The 18,025-nt window shown below is 39.2% G+C and overlaps 1 protein-coding gene across 8 annotated transcripts in view; it reads right to left on the bottom strand.

The window, feature by feature from the left end:
- Nucleotides 1–18,025, bottom strand: part of RARB (retinoic acid receptor beta) — a 444,828-nt gene that overhangs the window by 311,537 nt on the left and 115,266 nt on the right. Inside the window, exon 1 of one of the 8 annotated variants that reach the window (XM_078377292.1) lies at nucleotides 1,403–1,627. The exons of the other annotated variants lie outside the window; for them this stretch is intronic. The gene's annotated coding sequence lies outside the window, so the exon portion shown is untranslated. Of the gene's footprint in view, nucleotides 1–1,402; nucleotides 1,628–18,025 lie in introns of those variants that run through there. 8 annotated transcript variants of the gene reach the window in all.

Genomic DNA, 18,025 nt, shown 5'->3' with positions numbered 1-18,025 from the left:
TCCAATCATGTTATCTTCTTCTGGTTGCTGCACGATAATGGAGGGCGGGCTTTCACTTACCGTAACTAGGGCTCATTTGGGGGGCAGGGTTTATATTATGAGCATCCTGAAAATTCATGCTAGGGCTTATTTTCAGGTTATGTCTTATTTTTGGGGAAACAGGGTAGAAGATCTGAATTACTGTTTAAAAAGATTAGAACAACTTATCCTGTGCTTTCAATTCTTAAATAAAGCCAATTTAATTTGGGACAATTTGCACAGTTCATGTAACTGGATGAACTGAATGATTTCATACAAAAACAGGTAATTTGTTCTAAAAATTTTATTCTACTCAGTGCAAGAATTCTAAGAGTGTCAAGAATCCTCTCGCCATCTTCACCCGCCAGAACAAACATGCTGCAATTCCTTGTCTTCTGGCTCTGAGGATGTGACAAGCAAAGATTAACATTCCTACTCTTGATAGATTATCCAGGAATTTATTTTGCTCTCTTTTTTCAGGCTAAGGCATTGGCAAATGTTACATTTTATTATGCAAATCTCAATACAGATAGCCTATGACTAGTATTCCAGAGAAGTGATTCAGACATAATATCTGAGAATTCAAAGATGCCAAACAAGAACGTATTTAAGTCCTGAAAACCCCACAAGTTAATTTGCAGATTATCAGAGGTAAGAAAAAATCTTCCTAAGGGTTATCTACAGTCAGTATTTAAGGAATTCCCTCTTCTATGAGTAATCTGCAATGCATTGGCTTGGCCCCCAAAACTAAACTGTGCATTGTGTTACAAATTATAATATTTCCCATAGTCCTCTTCTCTTCATACTGAAATCAGCTAATACTTCCATTTATTCTACAAAACTATTTAAAAGAAGTTCTTTTAAAAATATGGAACATTAACTTCAGTGCTGAATGCAAATTATGGGAAATTACATTTCAATGTGATTAATCAGAACAAACCCAATGCATTCTACAGAAAGAATAAGCAAGAAGGAATGCAAAAACAGCAAAACATAAATACAGCATAATTTTAATCTATTATCTCTATTGATAAGAACCTTTTTTCCAAAATACAGCTGAATACAATCTAATACGTATTCATTTAAATTCACCTACAATTAATTTTTTTATTATAATGCAACATACATGTTATTTAAAAAAATACCTAACTAGCAATTAACTGCATGCACTGATTCCTGTTGGGAGAATAAAGATGATGAATTAAATAAAGCCAACCAGCCCAGTTGTCTGTAAAGCACTACGTTTTTTTCCGTGTAATAGTAGAGACTGCGTCTTGAATTAAACTAGACACTGTTACTTAATTGTGAGTTCAACCCTGCAGAACATTTACTATAAAGTGAAACCCATGCCATTACTGACATCTGAATCCATCAGCCTACTCACCTGTTTCCAAGATAAGAAAATCTGATTGTGAATCCACTGTAGCAAGAAAATGGTAAAAAAAAAAATCAGTTGGACAGAAAATGCTGTATATATTTACTACTAATAGCCATGACTCTTAATGCACCTCACTCGTGTGCGGATCTTTTTATTGGAGTTGATAAGGGTTTGCACAGGAGAGTAACTTGCTGTTCCATAACAATCCTTAAACAGGTGCAAGCCATGAAACATTTAATTCAGACTCTGGTATCAAATGACTTCTCTTGTCACAGCTGGCAAAAGAAAAATCTGTTTGCTAATTAAATACTACCATTTAAAGTTAATCTTTGTATATTATGACTCTTTTATGCAGACTGTCTTTACTGGAACATATCCAAGAAACCTCATGCTTTAGAATAAGAAACAGAATTCAATGTAATATGTTTTGAGGGGCAGTGAGGAAATCATATACAAGAGTATAGTGCATTTCAAACTGAAGTAGAACAAGAGGTGAGGTATTCAACCAGAGTTAAGATGAAAGGCCTTCTAAATGAGAACAGGGAGGGCAGCAGGTGTAGCTCCTCTGGGAGGTGATTACAAAACAGCTGTCACTGAGTAATACCATCCCCAGCCACAAAGCCAAAAAGCAGCAATCTTACACCTTAAACAAGGAGAGAGCTTTTGAGCATTTATTCTCTATTCCCTTTAAAATATCTTAAAATATTTTTATAACCAGACACAGAATCACTTTTGAAGCACAAATTCCTGTTTGGCCAGGAAGGAGTTAAAAATTCAATTGGGTGCTGACTAAAAAGGTCAAAATTTCAGATTGCCCCAGACTTGGAGCTGATATCCCCTTTGAAAACTTGTATAAGAAGCATGGTCTCAGAAATTCTGAAATAATGTTTACTGAAAGAACTCAGGACTAGGACAAACGTACTGTAACTGCTCCGTGCTTTAGTAATGCAGAAATACCTTGAATATGCCTATTTCAGCAGTTCCCATCCCTTGAGAATTCTGATCTGGCCAGGGTGGTGTACGCTTTAGCTACATTTTGACTGGATTACTGTAACATGCTCTACATGGGACTGCCTTTGGAAAATGGTTGGAAATTCCAGCAGGACCAAAATGCCACAATCAGATTGTTAACTGGAGCTGGTTATAAGGAACATTTAACTCCCCTGTTACAGCAGCTCCACTGGCTGCCAATCCATTTCTAGACAGAATTCAAAGTTCTGGTTTTAGTTTATAGAGCCTTAAACAGCTTGTTTCCAAGCGAAGTTTCCCTCTAAGGTGCATGCCTGTACATGCACAACTCTACTCCCCTCCGCACACCAACAATGATTGTTTTTACTCCCTTTGGTTCCGGTTGCAACAGAACCCCGTGCAGGGGGCAGAATTGTGTGTGAGAGGGGCGGAGCAGGGCTGGAAATTAGAGGGACCATTTGTCCAAGCTATCTAAAAGACTATCTCTCTCTTTATGAGCGTAAGCAGGTGTTAAGGTCATCAGAAGAGGTTTTTCTCTTGGACCAGCCACCCTCACAGGCACATTTGGTGGGGACACGGAAGAGGGCCTTCTCGGTCACTTCTCCCGGATTATAGAACTCCCTCCCCCAGGAACCCGGCTGCCTCCATCTCTGCTGTCCTTCTATAAGCAGACAAAGATCTTCCTCTTCATACAGGCTTTGTTTTAGAGATTGGCTACCTGAGAAGGGTTTTTAATGGAGTGTTACACCTTGCTGCTTTGAATCTGTTTTTGATGTTGATCTTGTTTATCATTTTTAGTGTGATATTTGTTTGATTCTTTTTAATATTTGTGTACTTACTATTTTAGTTTTTAAATAATGTCTTTTAATGATGCAAGCCATCTTGGGTCTTTTAAGAAGAAAGGGGGGTAAAATGTTTTAATTATTAATATAATATAATTAATTACATTAAATTATGTGAGGGTTTATTTACTTCCTTTACTTCTCTTTGGTGGGCAAAAAAAATTTTTTGAGGCAACTAAAAAGCTATGTGAGGCCAAGGAATCTTTTCATTTAGTATCAGTGGGAATTGGTAGGCTTCTTAGAGGTTAGTTGATAATAGCAGAAATTAGCAACATGGGAAGACCTGTTTTTCACATACTTTTTACTTGATGACTAAATTGTAATCTTTCTAAAAGCTTTATCTTATGCAAGATAACTTTCCTTCCAATAAATAGCCTATGCTACTTCTCTTTGATGTAACCTCAAAGAGGGCACATTCATAGCTAATGAAAATCTCTCTGTAGTAACTTTGCCATGAGCATGAGAAATATGCCATAAGATACATACTACTCTAGACAGCATTGGGTTTCTACTTCAAGAACACATCTGCTTACATATAAAAGTATCCAAACTGAAATTAATGGGACTTAGTCATAAGTCCCTTAAGAAGAAATCAATGAGATTTATGATACAATCCTAACAAGCCAAAATGGCTGAAGCCAGAAAGTCTGAGAGGAATGCACTCCCACTCCCAGCCTAGTGATGTCAGAAGTTACCTAGGACTCCCCTGGCCATGCGTCAGCAGATCCAGTTGTGCTAGCAGATAAGAGCAACTATATGATAGCACACAAAGGGAATTACTCTAGCTAGCACAAGAGGGTTTTGTCCATTGCAAACTCACTACACCCAAGGTATTTTTGAGTTTGGATAGCACTGTTAATAATTTCAGTCATATTTCCTTTAGTGGGTCTACTCTAACTATGGTTGAACCTGGATCCAATCCAGTTAGTAATGCTACATATTTCCAGTTACCGGAATCATATTCAATGCCCTATTTAGAATAATGAAGATACTAGTAGCTTACAATGGTACAATCAAAAAATGATCAGAACTAAACAATTTCACTTATCTTTTGAGATTTAAATTCAATAAATTACCAATTATCCAAAAATCCAATAAATTACCAAGAATCATATTCTGCATCTGTGCTGAGTTCATTAATTGTTGGGGGAGGGGAGTGTCTGTAAAAACAGCACTCATTTTGTTTTTTTCTTTTAATCTAAAAAGAAAAAAAGCCTACCCCACACTTTTCTGTTTTTAATATCTGCTAGCGTAATATTTCATTGATTTGAAATCCTTTAACAAGAGTGAAATCTATTTCAGAAACAGCTTGCAATGGAATTAGTGGTGCATAAAATACTCTTTTTATGTTATTTCAATGAATACATTAGCTTTAACTTCTATTCTCCTGATAAGTCATTTTGTGGTGGTCCACTTTTTGTCTTCCTTCACAAACATGGATGAAGCCAGTAAGAGACTCTTCACGATGATTAATGGGCTCCCATTGGGAACACAAAAAATTTCCCAGCCCGGTTCCCTTGAGAATGCTCCATGACATGGATTTCTAGGTGAAGTTAGATTAAAAGAGGAGGAGCAATAGCTATAGTCCACCTACCACACAGCCATCAATTACATACAGTGATAAATCAAAGTTTTCAGCTGGAACAAAGACTAGTGTGGCAAACAAACAAGGGTGTTCACAACAAATTGTTCTGAGGCAGAATATAACTCTCGACAGAAACAATGAGGCTAGCAAAGCCACTGTCAATATCACAACAGTGTAGTGTTGATTTATGAAGAATTAGACACAGTGCATCCAATTGCTACTGAAATGACTTAAGGAGAAATTAGCAAAAAGAACATCAGAAATGACTTGCCTCCCAACATTCCTTCTCTCTATATCCTTAAATAAAGCAGCTCAATGCTTTTTAAGCTTTTAGAAACTTTGTAGCAATACTAGGAATTATTTTTTTAAAAACTAAAAAACAAGTTTGGTTGCATACATATACAAACTTTGTTCATGCTTTGCACTGCATTTTCTTTATTGTAATTGCAACCATTTATGCAATACACACATTCTTCCAAATATGAAAACTGTCACTGTAAAATTAAAAAAACAACACCTAACATATTGTATTTAAAATTCACTGCCCAAAAATCCCTTTTTAAAAAAATCAATAATAGAACACAATTACAGATATTAAGTACAAAATAGATGTATAGAGCCGAATCACTTTTCTCCTGTTTTAAGGGCCTCTAAATTATTTTTCATTTAAACAGAGCAAAATTTACATACCTGGAGAAGGAATAGCTCTCATGAGACTCACACATAAAATTGTCCTTATACTTCATTCAGCCCTGAAACCAGAATTCCCTTTGAATTTGTAAGAATTCTGAGAATAAGAACATCTGAAATTAAGGCCCAGTTTTCCCATTACTAATAACTAATCAAAAGCCATCACAGCGTAATTGTCATTGCACATCTCATGATGACAAACAAAAGCATGTTCAGCACATCCCTGCTACAAGCTAAGGGGCACAAGGCTACATTAACTTCGGAGCAGTACGTGAGAGACCACAAGCTTGCCCTTGTGTGAGAGTGTTTTGTGAAGCAATGGCTTGTGGTTGGTGAGAAGGAAGCATAGCACAGGTGGATAAAGGCAGAGATGACAGGCTGAGCCAGGGGCAACAGTGGATATTTACATTACATATATCTGTCTGGTAGACCGCTGGAACCTGGGGCCGGGGACTCGCCCAATGGCGGATCAGGGGGTATTTGGATACCCCCGCCTTATCCTGTTTCCGCACTACAGCAGGCCCCCTCTTTTGATAATGTTTGAAGATATTGATTGATGTGATTTGAACATTTCCTCCAGGGTTCACAAATGCAACTTCTTATTGTATACTTTACTATGGGAGAAATGTTGTTTACTGAAGCTGCCTTTCCCCCCCTCTTTATTTGATTTATTTTTATTTTTCCCATCTTATAGAATCATTTAATTAATTAATTGTTATAAATTTTTTAAGAACTTGTTATCCTTATGTTGTAAGCCGCCTAGAGTGGTCGAAATGACTAGATAGGCGGGGTATAAATACAATAAATAAATAAATAAATAAATAAATAAATAAATTAATAAAGTGTGGCCCGTATTTAATCCATATCACTGTCTCGCGTCTTTATTCCGGGACTGGGGGGGGGGCAAACACAAAACATAGAACAGTAAGGGGGAAAGAAAGAGGTCATGAGTTATGTGATGGGAAGGCCTGCCGAAACATCCAAGTTTTTAATTGCTTCTTAAAGGTACCCAGCGAGGGAGCCCCGCGAATCTCAGGAGGTAAGTTGTTCCAGAGGCGAGGAGCCACCGCCCGGTTTCTTGTCTTTTCCTTCCAGGCCTCCCTCGGCGTTAGGCTCCTCAGCCTCACCTCCTGGCTTGCACGAGTGACACAGGTAGATCTTATCCCTTCTCCGCCTAACCTACCTTACAGGGTTGTTCTGAAGATGAAGAGGAAGGAAAGGCATCTATTCTGCCTTTCATTAGAGGGAATGTTGGGCATAAATCTATGTAATAAATGAAAAACAAGTAAAGGCTTTTTTGGTGTGTTTGGGTTTTTTGGCCATTCTCAGCAATGAAGCAGCAAGAAGTTTTCCACAATGGCGAGAGCTGTGATGGAGAACCAACCTGGAACTAGAAACCTTCTTCTCCATAACTGTAAAAAGAGATCCACTGTATTGGGGTGGACATCTAGGGAATAATCTGACATACACCAAGATGCACTGTAGGAGACACACAGGCATGAACGCACATGTACACACACAGAGAGACAGAGACAGAGAGAGAGAGAGAGAGAGAGAGAGAGAGAGAGAGAGAGAGAGAGAGAGAGAGAGAGAGAGAGAGAGAGATTCTTTAAATGAGATGTTCACATCTGTTAGCACAAGGTTGCCGTTTCAACATTACATTTCTCCCCCGCCCCAACTTCTTGTCTACCCAAGAGAACTAATATGCAGCACAGCAGATAAGGAAACTACTTAAAAGCAGGTCACTTTAATAGCATTCATAACCTCACAAAAGAGCTCACATGTCACTTGTTACTACTAATGTTCTTGTCCTTTACAAAAATCAATGACGCCTGGACACCACAAGTTATTCTGTTACTGTGTGTTGTTGTTGTTGTTGTTGTTGTTTTAAAATAGCAGAATGTCCTTCCATGGGTTTTTCCCCCTTCAGCAAAGGTCAAATGAGCACGATGCTTCCTCAATAGCCAGGAAGTCTTTATTTTAATCTGTTTCCACTGACTAGCTGTCACTTAAAGGTAAAATGTCAAACTTTAAGAACTCTACAACTATTTCAAATCAATACGAACTGCAAGAGTTCAGCATCTCTGAAATGAGGACCAATTATTTAGTTCTCTAAATATGGATTAACAGTGAACCTAATTTCACAAGCCCTCGGTTGAATAGTTAAGCTGTTTCTAGAAATCCGTTTTTGATTGGTGAAGTGTTATTCAGGGCACTGGCGCTGGCACTGGTTATCTCCCTGATTGACTGCGGTCATGCTCTCTACATGAGGCTCCCCTTGAGGCTGACTATAGGTAGGTCCTGAATGCTGTCAAACTGCTGACAGGTGTGAGCAAGTCTGACCACATCTCCCCAACCCTGGCTCACTGGTGTCTCTCCTGCTTTTTCCCAAGTCAGGTTCAAGGTTGTGATGCTTACTTATAAAGCCCTTCACAGTTTGGGATTATGTTACTTGTCAGAGTGCCTTTTCCCAAGGGAATCTGCCCATGCCACCAGATCCTCTCAGGGCATCATCTACAAGAAGCCAGGGCTTCTCCACAGTGGCATCAATACTTTGGAATCAACTGCAGGTTGAGCTGCGCCTGGCACCTTCCCGCCCAATAAAAAATAAAAAAAGCAAAGCGTGATGCTTATATACCGCCCCATAGCGCTTCAAGCACTCTCTGGGCAGTTTACAATTTAATTATGCAGGCTACACATTGCCCCCCCCCCCCCAGCGAGCTGGGTACTCATTTTACCGACCTCGGAAGGATAGAAGGCTGAGTCAACCTTGAGCTGGCTACCTGGGATTTGAACCCCAGGTCGTGAGCACAGTTTTAGCTGCAGTACAGCGGTTTAACCACTGCGCCACGAGGCTACCGAAAATGCTGCTTTTCAGAGAGGCCTTTCCATGTAACCCTGCTTGATTCTTATGCCTCCTGCTCCACCTTTTATTTGGAAATTATGCCTCTTGTAATATACAGTACTGTCCCTGATCGTTTGACCTGTTTTATTTAAGACTTTTTATTTCTGTTTGTGTTTTATTTTATTTGATGCCATATACTTCCCAGAATAAGTATATAATTAATATAACACACCAATATATCCTCTAATAATAATTTTCCGGCAAGCTGGGTGGGGCTACACCTCTCTCGCACGCAGGTCTGCCCCTGCATCTGCATGCGATTCCACCCCCCAACAGGGTTCTGTCACAACTGAAACAAGAGGCTGAAAACAATCTCTGCATGGAGGAGGAGGTAAGCTCCGTGGAGGGAGGTGGACTCACACATGCGCATGCAGGCACATGTCTTGGAGGGAACCTTGTGCCACACTAATGGGGCGGTATATAAATTAAATAAATAATAAACAATTTCTCTGTTAATTCACATGGCAAGGGCTTTGTAAAAACAGCATGGGAGAAATCAGATTAGACTTTATTACAGTCAAAGATCAGCACTGAAGGTGCAAGACAAAATTTTGCAGTGTGTCCAACACTGCAATCCTATGCATCTTCATCACCCAAACCCTTATGTTCAGATAAACAGGTACAGATTTGAAGGCTACAAAATTAATTTATATCCTCAATGTGGTTTCAGCTGTGATTCTATGTACACATTTCTGAGAGTAAGCTCCACTCAACATGAATGGCCACTTCTTGTGCTTCAGCTAGGTTAGCCAGCAGAATCAGCCCCAAATAGCAGAATGGTCAAAACAGCATACTTTATCCTTGAAAAGCAATCATGTCCTGATGTCTTAAGAAAATATGAAGGCTCATTTACTAGGCATTTGCATTGAGATAGGGAAGATGAGTGCACGTCCAGATAAAGCTTTTGTTCCCCTTAAGAATATTCCCTTACATCCAGATAATGTTCCTTTATCTTGCTTTGTACTGATTTGTTTTCACCAGTTCCCTTAAAGTGCAGTCCCTCTGAAAACCCTTGGTTTATTTTTTTGTACCACTATAAACCATCCAGCAAGTACACAGAAATATACTAAACAAATCTGCTTTCCCTCCCTCCTTTACTCCTTCTTTCTGGTTTGCTCCCATTTGAAGGATCTGACTAACAGGCAGACATGAGGCAAATTAATGAAAATACAGAAGGGACATCTGAAGCAGCCAAGCCAAAATCAGAAAGTCTCCCTGCCTTTGTGCATGCATGTTGAGAACCGAGTCAGACATGTAAGTGAAGTGATGAGTGGAAATTGAACCACAGGCATCTGCTTCAGGCAAAGGGTGGCAGTCATGGAATCTCCATGGCGAAAAAGCACAAGAGAGATTTTTTAGCTGAAGCAGTGCAGCACTTTTAATGACAGACAACAACTAAGATGTGAACTTTTACTGCAAAGTGACCCTCCCGCACAGAAGGGACAAGGAGGAACAGGGCAATACAAATACTACATTTCTGTCTGATTAAGGAGGAGATGCAGGGAGAAATAACTGCCTCTCAGGAACAATCACAAGATGCTCCCTCTCCAACAAAGTATTGAAAAAGGATATGAGAAAGAGGAAGAACTTACATCAGGTACCCTATGGATATCAGTACAGTGGGGTCTTGACTTGAGAACTTAATCCGTATTGGAAGGCGGTTCTCAAGTCAAAAAGTTTGCAGGTCAAATCTGCATTTCCCATAGGAATGCATTGAAAACCATTTGATCCGTATCTGCTCTTTTCCGTCCATAGAAACTAATGGGAAGCTGCTATTCCGCCTTCAACCACTAGAGGGGGATATTTTGTTTCTTTTTTTCTTAGGTCAAGAAAGGTTCAGGGAAGGCAGGGAAAATACAGTCCAGGCAGTACAGTACCAGGCAGTCTGAAGACTGTCTCCCAATCCACTCTCTAAACGCTGGGAGGAGTGAGGAAGCAGACAGGCACCCTTTTCACTGGCCAACAGTTAACTGAAAGTTCAAATTTTGCACTTTCCATGCCTCCCACGTGGTTTTTTTCCAGTTCTTAACTCAAATTTAAGTATGTAAGTCAAGTCAATATTTTCCTATGAGAGTGGTTCTTAAGTCAAAATGTTCTTAACTCGAGCCGTTCTTAAGTCAAGACCCCACTGTATAGGTTAAAGCAAGGTCAGAATAGAACAGAACAGCTAAGGACAGTCTAAGAAACTAAATAAGGATACACATCCCTTTTATATGCAAACACATGCATGTTCACTACAAGCTGAATTCTACCCAGTAACCTTCAACACTCTTTCACTTCAAGCAACAAAAATGCATTGCAGTTTAGTCCAATTCTTATTGTTACAGTACATAAAAATTAAAAGGGAGATGCTATTTCCAGTTTCTGTGGACACAGAAAGATATTTTGCAAATAAAAACAAACAACAAAGGCTTGCTCTTTGATGGATCAAACACTGCACTACCATCTTTCCCCCAAAAGAGAGAGAGAAGCATAACAACTTAATTAAGAATTTTGTAACAAAGTGGCTAGAATCTTGTTTGTATTTGTGTGATGCCTTGGTAAATTTGCTAAATGTTATGCCCAGACAACAAGGATTGCGTAATTCAGTTGCACAATCAGCCACACAGTTCTCAACATGACCATTGCACAATGCAGCTGGAGAAGTGTTTTCTGAATAGCATCCTTGGCACTGTTAAAGTTACCATTTGTGTAATGGCAAATCACAAAAGCATGGCTGCTAATTAGGATTTCAGTGAGTGATTCATGTTATCCCATGATTAAGTATAATATAGCATTAGGCTCCTAACAGAACATGCTTTGCATAGCAATACGGAAGTAAGCTCACCTGAATTTCATGGGGCTTACTCCCAAGTACAGTGGTGCCTCGACTTATGACCATAATCTGTTCCAGAAGATGGACGTAACTCAAAATAGTCATAAGTCAAAGCACCATTTCCCATAGGAATGCATTGAAATGCAATTAATCCGTTCTGGCCAAATAAATAAATCACCCCAAAAAATCACTGCAAGACTCATTGGCAAACGCGATTAATCCCTTCCAGCTGAAGGGGGGAGGGGAGAAAAGCAATCAAGCGTGCAAGACCCATTGGGAATACACAGAAAACAAACAGAGCAGATCGGAAATGCACAGAGAACAAAGGGGGCAGGTTGAAATGCAAAGAAAAGAAAGGAAAAAGCAAGGGAAGCATGAAGGACCCATCGGAAATGGGGAAAAAATCCCCAAAAGCAACCAAACCCACCAAGACCCATCAGAAATGGGGGAAAAAACCCAAAAGCAACCAAACCCCTCAAGACCCATCGGAAATGGGGGGGCACCAAAAAACAAACAAACCCCACAGGACCCATCAGAAATTGAAAAAACACTCAAAAAAGCAACCAACTGCCCCCCTTCCTTCAGCTGCGGAAATTATACCAGCTACGCCCCTACCTGGACGAGTGCAGTCTCATGACAGTTATACACACACTGGTAACATCTCGTATAGATTACTGCAATACACTCTATGTGGGGCTGGCTTTGAAGACGGTCTGGTGACTGCAACTGGTCCAGAACTGAGCTGCGCAGCTGGTGAGTGGTGGGGCCGCTAGGAAACACATCAGGCCAATTCTATTTAAATTACATTGGCTACCAGTTGCTGCCCGGGCCCAATTCAAAGTGCTTGTTTTGACATATAAAGCCCTAAACGGTTTGGGCCCTAGATACCTGAAGGACCACCTCCTTCCATATGAACCTACTCGGCAGTTAAGATCCAGCCAGGGGGCCCTTTTGAAAGAGCCGTTCCTCAAGGATATAAGAGAGATGGCTTGTAGACAAAAGGCCTTTTTGGCAGCTGCCCCCAGACTATGGAATGCGATCCCAATAGAGATTCGTCTGGTGCCGACGCTGATGACATTTCGGCACCAGGTCAAAATGTTCCTGTTCCAGAAGGCTTTTAATTGAAATAATATGAACTGTGGGTCCTGATGGCAATTTTTAGAGTATATATTTTAATTGTATTTTAATTGCTTTATCTTTTTTAATTGTATTTTATTTGTTGTAAGGTGCCCGGAGACCTTTGGGCAGAGTGGATGGCATATAAGTTAAATAAATAAACAAACAAACAAACAAAATAAAATAATTAACACAAGTGCACCAGAGACTACTAAACACAGCTTAGCCCATTTTTATTAAATGAAATTAGGTTTTACACAGAAACTGTGTAAATGATCTTTCCTTCCTTTCCCACATGTGGATAAGAAGCATTTTCAGTATGTATTTAACCCCAGGGAAAGGTATATTGTTGCTCTCAGTTTTCAGCATGACCTCATCAATCATTCCTTTTCTTCACAGTGCTAACTAAATGTATTTCAAGAAACTAATCCTCAATACTTTAATGTGAAGAATAAGTAGTTCATGGGAATAAGACAACTGAATATCCATTGAACAGTCCTATCCACCTAGTCTTGTTTCCTTTCCTCATTCTGTACAGTACTTTGGAAATGATTTAAGATTACATAATTGTTAACAAAATACAGTGGTGTCTTGCAAGAGAATGCCTCGCGGGACGAAAAACCCGCAATACGAATGGCTTTTGCGATCGCTATGGTGCATCGCAAGACAGCTTCTTCTATGGCCATGCTTCGCATGCCTTTTTTTTCCAAGACCGATGCTTTGCAAGACGAAAAAAATGTGTTCATCTTGCGAGGTTCCCATAAACCGCTTTTCACAAGACAATTTTTTTGCAAGACAGCGCTACTCACAGAACGAATCACATTTGTCTTGTGAGGCACCACTGTAGTTTATCTATAAACTTCTCACTGGGGAGGGGGCTCCTAAAAACCCCTATATTACTCATTTTAACACAGAGAAACATACCCACTGGCTGCTTAGTTTGTAACAATTATCTGCTAAAAGATTACAACAGCAATCACTAAAATCATATAAATTCTGTTCTGCTGATACTGTACTGCTGATATGTCTGAATGATTGAAACGCAGCACTGATTAACTTCCACCTAATTTGCAGACAAATTCTTCAATTTGTATTTTTGAAACATGAAAAAATTACTGTTTGAGATTAAAAGTCTCAGCATGCTACAAGCTACATAGGTTTTGATGGAACTATACAGCTTTTGAAGAATCACTTTTTTAAGATTACAAGGCTCAGAATCTACCTGCCAATATGGCAAGGGTCCATGCTGGCTGGGAGATTCTGAAAGTAATAGTTTTAAAGAAGTAATTTTATGTCTTCCCATCAAAACCTATGTAGTTTATAGCAAGTAAACCACATCTTACCTCATCTGAAAATGCATGTGTGTGCATAAAACAGTCACATGAAACCATTTAAGTCCATCTGTAATCCAGAATAAGGAAAGTAAAAATGATACAAGGGTTGAGTGAGTCGTGGTTCTCCCTCTGCTACTGCCCATTAGCAGAAAGAAGACAGACAGCAAAGCCAAGCTAAGCCTAGTACCACTGTCAATGCCTCATGCCCCAAACAGGAGTTTTAATAATAAAACCAAGGCTTGTCATCTCTCCTTCTCAACCGCACAGCAGATTTTAACTTCTAAGCATCATTTTCTGCAAGGAGGTCTGCAGGGATGTTTTTATACTTCCCACTGGTACAACGTCTGAGCGAAGAACATGCCATCTAGCTAGTGAGAAGGCCTTGCAGTGGGTTGGCAAATCCACTGAGAAAATCCATGACTTCCTAGGCTTTTTTGTCCTTTCCTGAGGCATGGTTTATTTTTCAACTCACTTCATTTCAGGGGGTTGAATTTAGCGCTGCCACACTTTCAAATGCAAGTCCATCTCCTAGTCACAGCTTCCCAGTTGGAAGCTTTCAGTTAAGGCATCATTTAACTCTATTTAAAAAAATCTGAAAAGAAGCTTTAGTAAGGAAATGGCTTCCCCCCCCCCATATTTTTCAATGAATACCAAAAATATAGCAAGCAACAGTAATTCACGAGAAGAAACTTTTCAAACTGAGCTTTGGACACAAATCACAGTAAGTCCAGTTTCACAACAATCAATGGAAACCTGAGTGGAGATTTTCCGTCATCTGGAACAGCCCTAAGATAAATCTCTTTTGCAATTGTCTAAGCAGACAGACTCAACAGAACACAACGTTCCTCAAGGCAGATAGCTATGCATATATTACACTAAGGTACCCTTTTCTTTATTATTTTGTTTTCATCCAACTAATCTACGGATTTCAGCTGAACAGATCTACCATGTTAATGAACTCCAAAAGCAAGAATATTACATTTCAGAAGCATCCATCTCTTCTCTCAAAGGGATCCATCGGGGAATGTAATAGTCTATTTGTTTCTTTATTGATCTGATATCTAAATACAATTTTTAGAAAATGGGAAGTCCAAAAGCACCAGCAAGTCATACTGTAAAAATGTTTCTAATGAAGTCTGCAGAATAAAATGCAAGAGTTTATTTTCTTTCAAAAAATGCCTGTAAGAACACACCATGTATCAGCTTAGAAATGCTACAGGCTAATGATCCATCTCACTATCCTTTCACTAGGTTTAGACTGACAACTAAATTAGCTCATGGAAAAAGCTCCTTTAGGCAATCAAAGAGGGAAAACCCCGTCACCAAAAGTATATTGTATTGAGGGAGGGGGGCTCATGATTGAAGACAGTTACAGCAATACTAGCAATCTATTGTCCACTCTTTGGTAATGAATACAAGAGCTAAACAGAAAAGCAGATTCAATGGAAAAGATGTAACTGCAATTTAATACGTTTGTCAACTGGCAAGACTACATCAAACATTTAGGCAGAAGGAGCTGGCAAAGATGTAATGCTAGCTGCCTCTGAACCATGATTAAGTACAGTAATTGCAAGCTAGCTGAGGAACATGCAATGTCTCCATAAGCTTTGCTCTCTGAAGCAAAATTTTCCCCAAACCAAACTTCTCCATGACTGAAGTTCGAGAATCCATTTTTAAAAATATTTCAGGTGAAACAAGATCACTGGGGCTCACGAAAATCACATACAAAATGAGTGCGGAGTTTTCTTTTAAGGCAAAAATGGGAAGGATAGAGTTTTCAAAGCTGGCCAAACAGTTTCTTCAATACAGTTAACAAGAAGCAAGCCTTCAATCTGCCAGCCCACAGAAATATAGTATTGGATCTAAGTCTTGTCATATCTAGAGTTAGACACACTGAGCTCAATGGAACTTAAGTTAAGCTCCATTCGGGAATTACATATTTGGGTGAATCCAACTCCCAAAGAGGTTAGTGCCTAGCCCCACCCTGCTCCCATTTTCAGTTTCCTGAACTGAAGAAGTTCCAGCTCAAATGAAGATTCTCCATATGAATAAAAATTCTGGAAATCATAGTTCCTGCTCCTCCACTTATCTTCAGACACAAATGACAATGGAACAGGTATGGCTATAAAATGTTTTATCTACCCAGATATGTAAAACTGGAATAGTGCTCTAGTAATATAAAAGTTACATCTCACTGATTTCAACCATGAGTGCATTCCACATCTGACTAAATCCGGATCCAATCAAATGCCTTTTATTATGTACCTATACAGCTAACGGTCTGCAATATCAATCTGATTTGTAAGTGTTGAACATCCAGTTCCTCATCCCTAACCAAACTGCCAAAGTGATGCTGAGTCTCAGAATCATGTGATTTGCTTTTTTTAAAATATTATCCATAGCTTTGGCTAGTTTTGGGCAGTGCAGGAATAAATGGTTCTGGAGGGAAAACAACTGATCTGAATCAGGACCACACAGTGGAGATGTTAACCCCAGTAATACATTTTTGCATTAAAATCCTCCCTGAATTATTTAACACACTTGGTGGGTAGATATACATGTATATCTTGATGTACAGTCAGAGACTGACAAATAGATAAAACTAATAAACACTGTATGGATATCATATCTATAGATATTAACCAAGAGAATATTCTGATAGAGTACCTTCCTAATTTCTGTGAAACACTGTAACTTTCTGATTCTACCAGTAACTTCCAAGTAATATACTAAATGTACCAGACCTTTGGCAGAAACATGCAAATGTTAATACAGAAGGTTTGCAGAACTTGTTCAATTACGTGCTATTCTTTTGCAACTTACTTTTTGGGGGGAAAAACAAATAAATAAAAGATGAAAAGAACTGCCAAAGGTTTCACTACATTGTTAAAGAAGGATGGCTTTCCTCCCCTGATAATAACCCAAGAACAGCAGGTATTTTCTGCTACCAAGGAGTATTTGGCATGTTGTGGCTAGCGTATCTTTAATTATAATAACAGGTTCTTTAGCAACATGATAAAATAGGTCAGATCTGCTACTGTTTTTAGTTCTCATTTAAATCTGCAGCTGAAAGCTGACTAGCATTCCTGGCATAAAAGTCTGCATTCCTAGACTTACTTAAACACATGATCTGAACTAGAGATGACTCTCATTCATTTGCCTCCTAAATATGCTACGGTTGAATTCCTGTACATTCTTGAATATCCATCTAGAAATACAACTACAGTCTGACTGTAACAGTCTTATAACATGATATTATATAGAAAATAAAAGTAGTGTATCATCTACACAGGAAATGCGAAACAGCCCAGACTTCCACAAACTCAATCTGTAGTTTTTCCTCCCCACCTGGGACATTCTACTTTTTAAAAGGCTGAATCCTTTCTCTTTGATTCAGCGCATGTAATCACTTTAACTGACAGCTGAACACACTCACACATGGAGTAAATTGTGCTTTGGCAAAGCACCTTTCCCCTCATCTCTTCCTCCCTGAGGGAGGATGAAGCCAGTACACATACATGCATGCATACATACATGGGCACATGTGCACACATGCACAGAGAGAGAGAGAGAGAGAGAAGCCAGTACACATACATGCATGCATACATACATGGGCACATGTGCACACATGCACAGAGAGAGAGAGAGAGAGAGAGAGAGAGAGAGAGAGAGAGAGAGAGAGCGCCAGCACTCACCTCTCTCTGCACAGTCTCTCTCCCAAAACAATTTTTATAGCTTCTCCTGGGTGGACATGGTTTGTTTATTTGTTTTACATTTTAACAAGCTCTCTTGTCAGCAAGAAAAAAATGAGGAAATGGTCAAAGGGAAGCCCCTTTTAAGGCAATTCCTTTGAACTCTGCCTTCTAAAGGCACTTCAAATGACCTGCAGTGCCAATGCTCATCCTGAAAAAAATGTGTGGCCATGTATAAAATAACAAATTCCCCAGTCTGAGTTCACAGCAAGAGAATGGAAGTAAATGCACATTTCCCTTGCTACGTAGTCACACCCTAAGTCATAACTAGAGTAAGCCCAATGAATCAACAGAACTTACAGAGGAGTTCACTCACCAAATCTCTGCTAATTCAAGGAAGCTTCTCTACTTGCAACTTATTACTGGATTTCAGCCAATGTCTTTCCAACATGCAAGTTAATTCTATGCATGTTTAATCGAATATAAATCTCACAGTGTCTACTTGGATTTATTCCCCAGTAAATGTTTTTAGAGCTGAGGTTTTGGAGTATTACATCAGTGATTAGTCTTTTTGTATTCTCAACTTTAGCTCCTTTTACAAAATTGCAATTATTCCTAATAATGACTTGCTCAGTGATTTAGAGAAAATTCTAGTTAGAAAGGTTCAAAAAGTTCCAACTG

This window comes from Pogona vitticeps, chromosome 6 (assembly GCF_051106095.1).
Source record: "Pogona vitticeps strain Pit_001003342236 chromosome 6, PviZW2.1, whole genome shotgun sequence".
Classification (NCBI taxonomy): Eukaryota; Metazoa; Chordata; class Lepidosauria; order Squamata; family Agamidae; genus Pogona; species Pogona vitticeps.
This window is presented reverse-complemented; position numbering and strand designations above follow the sequence as displayed.